At 48.6% G+C, this 4,365-nt stretch overlaps 1 pseudogene; it reads right to left on the reverse strand.

Annotated features, from left to right (window-relative positions):
- Positions 1-211: 211 nt before the first annotated feature.
- LOC125392157 (small ribosomal subunit protein eS7 pseudogene) lies at positions 212-837 on the reverse strand (annotated as a pseudogene).
- Positions 838-4,365: the final 3,528 nt, after the last annotated feature.

Here is a 4,365-nt window from a genome sequence, read left to right on the forward strand (position 1 = left end):
TGAAAATGCAGAGAATTCCAGAAAAAAACGTGAAGCAATTTGATATGAATCGGTGTTATAAAGTCCCTTAATGTGCATAAGCAACTTGCCTTCAGTATAAGTTAGATGGGAAGTTAAAGAGGTGCTTTTGGGGTAATGAGTTTGAAAAGGTTGGTATTGGGGATCATGAGCCAGAAGCACCAACATACAAGTTAAGGGGACTGTGGCTTACTTTTTCTTTTTTTTCTTTTTTCGAATGACACTTTATTTAGTCATTTTCTTTACAACTGAAACTCTGGGAATTCAAAATTAACATCCTTGCCCGTGAGCTTCTTATACACACCAGAAAAAGTTTCCACCTTGTGCTCCACGTTATTCTACTGTGCTTTGTCTAAATGAACCTTTATGAGCCGGCTGCCGTCCAGTTTCACACGGATCCTCTTGCCCACAATCTCACTCGGGAAGACCAGGTCCTCAAGGATGGCGTCGTGCACTGCGGCTTCTGGGGCACTTCTGCTTATTTTTCGCACGGCTTTTCCGAGTTGTCTTGGGCAGAATCCTCCTCTGAACAATGAAGACTACGTGTTTCCCGCTAAACTTTTTCTCCAATTCACGAACCAGCCGGACTTGGATTTTTTTGGAAGGATTTCAGCTGAGGAACTGGTACAAAAATTATGATGACTTTCCAGCCACCACCAAGTTCAATTTCCTTGGCCGCGGTGATGTTAAGCTCCTGCAACTGCGCCTTGAGATCCGAGTTCATCTCCAGCTCAAGCAGCGCCTGAGGGATGCTGGACTCAAACTTGTCCGGCATCTCGCCATTGGGCTTGACGATCTTGGCGCTCGAGCTGAACATGGCTCGCCGGAGTGCCGGCTTGGAAAGAGCTGTGGCTTACTTCTTAATTATGGAAAGCACATGACTGCCAGCAGGAAGAAAGAACAGAGTCAGCTACCAGAAAATACATACAAATCCAACTAGAGCATAGACAGATGTGAATTGGGTGAAGGGGCTGTGGTGCACAGAGTGTGAAGATCATAGTCAGTGGGTTTGGTGAAGTGACTTTAGCTTTGAACTTTAAGGGGAGCACTTGGAAACTGCCCAGGTGACTTAAAACGTGAAAGCTGAAGGAAATGAGATGAGGAATGTAAATGCTTTTCTGATGTTGATATTATTCAGAGAGGAAGCATGGAAATTTTGGAATGACAATGGGGTTCTTCCAGTCTTAGAAATACTTTAATTTGTAGTGCCTGGGAACTAACCAGGTGAGACATCCAGTCTAAAACTGGAGATGTGAGTTCCGACCTCAGGATAAAGGTCTTAGATGCAGATAAATGTTTAAGAAGTGTCAGGAAAGTCCCACTCCAAGAGGTGGACACCACCCCTGATACTACTTGGGTGGCCAAGAGCTTGAGAGTAGATAAGGTAGGAACGGAGAGTAAAACCAAACACTACTGTTCTGTTGTGGGAGCTCAGCAATCGAAGGACTCCTAGTGACATTCTATAAGACTCATAGGTCAGCGCCTTGCTCTGCAGTCAACAACAACAACAACAACAACAACAAAAAACTCTTCTGCTGCAGATGGGACGAATACAGTGACCCACAGCTGAACGGCATGCAGAGAGTGAGAGACCTTGGTGTACCCAGTACTAAATGGGAGGTCTCCATCAAATTCCTCTTCTCGGACTTCAGGGAACTCTGCCTAGCAGGAGGTAGAAAGATGGTGAGATCCAGAGCTGACACATAAATGACTTTGTGCGGACTGTGGCAATATGCCCAGGGTCTCCAGGATTCTAAGCCAGGTGTGGTCCTAGCGCTGAGAGGGGAAGTCGACACGTGCCTCCATCCCTAACCCAGAAGCTATCTTCAATTGATAATTTCTTGCAAAGCAAAATTGTAGAAGGCCGCAGCCACATTCTCCATCATCAAGATGGCGCTGACATCCGGCTTCACCGCCAGGTGAACGCACATGTGTTGGTAACTTTCCACTTCTGTGTCCCCGCCTACTCCCGAGGCATCACCTGGGACTGGGAGCAGCGGACCAATCCAAGAGTGACACGTCCGAAGCAGGGTCTGTTTCCTATATAAGGGATGGGTTCCATCATATCTGGGTCTCCGCCATGTGGCTTGTGCTCTAGCTCCCAAGAGGATTAAAGCTATTTCTGCAGAAGGATCCTGTGTCCTGCGCAGGACAACTGGTGCTCGAAACCTGAGACGCCAGGGGACCCTGACAACTACTCGCACCGCCGGAGACTCCTTGGACACAAGGAGGATTCAGAACTGCAGGCATGCATGCTCAGAGAGGTACGCTCTAAAGTCCAGAGAGCATATCAGAAACTGAGCAGCAGTGGGAGGTTGTGCGCGCACCCAGATAAGTTAAAAATGACCCTCTGGTAAAGAATGGGGGAGACAGAAAAGAAAATAAGTTAAAAAGGACCCCCCAGTGATTCTAAGAAAGTAAAAATGGGGGAGAAGGCCGATTTACAAGGTCAAAAGCTTTATGTTATGTTATGTGTGTTGTCTGTTATGTACTGGACAGGAGAAAGATATTTAAATTTAGAAACTGCTAAGGATATGATGTTTTGGAAAAGAGGTTCTGTTTTCGTCTCCACAGAAAAGGAGAGCCTAAGGGTGTACTTGGGATTTATGTGGTTTGAATCACCGAGACCTCCTGAAATGTTGTAGTGTTTACCCCTAAAATGCAGCATCCCAATTCAGCAGGAAGCAGCCAAAGAGACTAACGGCGCCCAAATTCCCTAAAAGATTAAATGAGGTCCTTTCAATGGTTGCAGAGCAGCAAACCTGCTTCTCTGAGTTCTGCTTTGCTCTGTACACCGGTTTGGGCTCGGAGTGGGTGCAGCTGCGGCTGGAGCGGAGCTTTGCTCGGTGGCTATGGTGGGGGGCACGTTGCGCCAGTTCAGTTGGTGCCTGGCCTGGAGGGTGTCACAGCAGTACCGAAAATGAGAGCAGTGCCACAAGCAGCCAGACCAGAAGGCTTGCAATGTACCTAAAACTGTGAGGGTCTCTGAGGCTAAAATGGCTCTGGTTCCACTTGGCTATGCTAAACTATGCTGACTTCAGGCAGGGCTGGTCGTAATTATCATAATAAAAGCACAATTAAGGTTTAGCCGCAGTAAACAGGCAGTACCGTATTACATCTACTTAGTGCGACTTAAGTTTTTAAGAACTGCTTAGCATTTTAGGAACTCAAGTCCTCCTGAAAGATTGCTGTATATACGCTTGGCTTGTCTGGTGTTTCGGGTTCCGCAGGGAGATAGATGCGAAGGGCCCTTGGATTTCGGGGTGATTGGGTCGTTGGCTGGATCTGTGAGAGTTTACAGCCGCTTTTGCTGTGGCACAGGTGTTGAGAGTTTGCTAGTAGGGAAGCGGCCCTGTTTGCCGCCTCTCCCATCGGCCCTTTGAGCCGCAGCGGCTCTGGTGCGGACCTTGAGATGTTGCCGCCTGTGCCTCCTCGGTCGGGATGTCTGCTCCCGCCACACTCCCCCACCAACACAGCTGCGGAGGATTGGGCTGGCCCCGCAGGGAAGGCGGGGGCGCCTGGGGGTGGAGCCGCCACTTCCTGGCCTGGGACACGCGGAGCCGCGCAGCGAGCAGGCCCAGGGCCGCGCACAGCCCTTGGATGGCGGGCTGGCTCTGGAACCCGAGGCCACCGTACCAGGCAAGGAATACGGGAGCCAATAAATCTTAAATCTAATATCAACAAACAGGGCCTGGGTTTTTCCTAGGTGCCACTGGGGCAGCACGGCCTATATCATGAAGAACAAAGACGCTCAATCAGTTATCTACCACAGTGGCTACAGCCCTGGATCAGCAGGCTACCATAGATACATCTATTAGAGGTGGAATAATGGTTCTTAATTAAAAAATTGACCTAATGCAAGAACAGGTGGATAGCTTATGGCAGCTTGCCCAATTGGGCTATGATTGGAAAACTCCAGCCTTATGTGTGACCAGTGTACCATATGAGAACTTTATAAAAGTGGCTAACTTGTCCCGAGAATTGTCTTTGTATCTTGCAGGAGAATTTTGATGATTTGCTGTCCTCCTTGAGATGGTCCATCGTGACAATCAACTCCACGCGAGTGGACACAAGCCTGGCCAAAGGATTCCAGTCCTGGGTCGTGTCCTTCATCCCCTACTTCAAAGAATGGGTGGGGGTGGAAGTGTTTTGGAATGGTCCTATGCTATGGAACAGTGTTCCTCCTCTGGATGGTCTGCTGACTCAAATCCCAAAGTCTTAGGGACAAAGTGGTTTTTGCACAGCGCTGGCTGCCCTGGAATAGGGAGCCTCTGCTGATGTGTGGTTATCTATGTTAAAGCAGTAAGGTTTAAGCCAACCAGCTCCTGCACCCCTAGGACTGTGGTC

This window comes from Myodes glareolus, chromosome 12, assembly GCF_982192425.1.
Source record: "Myodes glareolus chromosome 12, mMyoGla1.1, whole genome shotgun sequence".
NCBI classification, from domain to species: domain Eukaryota; kingdom Metazoa; phylum Chordata; class Mammalia; order Rodentia; family Cricetidae; genus Myodes; species Myodes glareolus.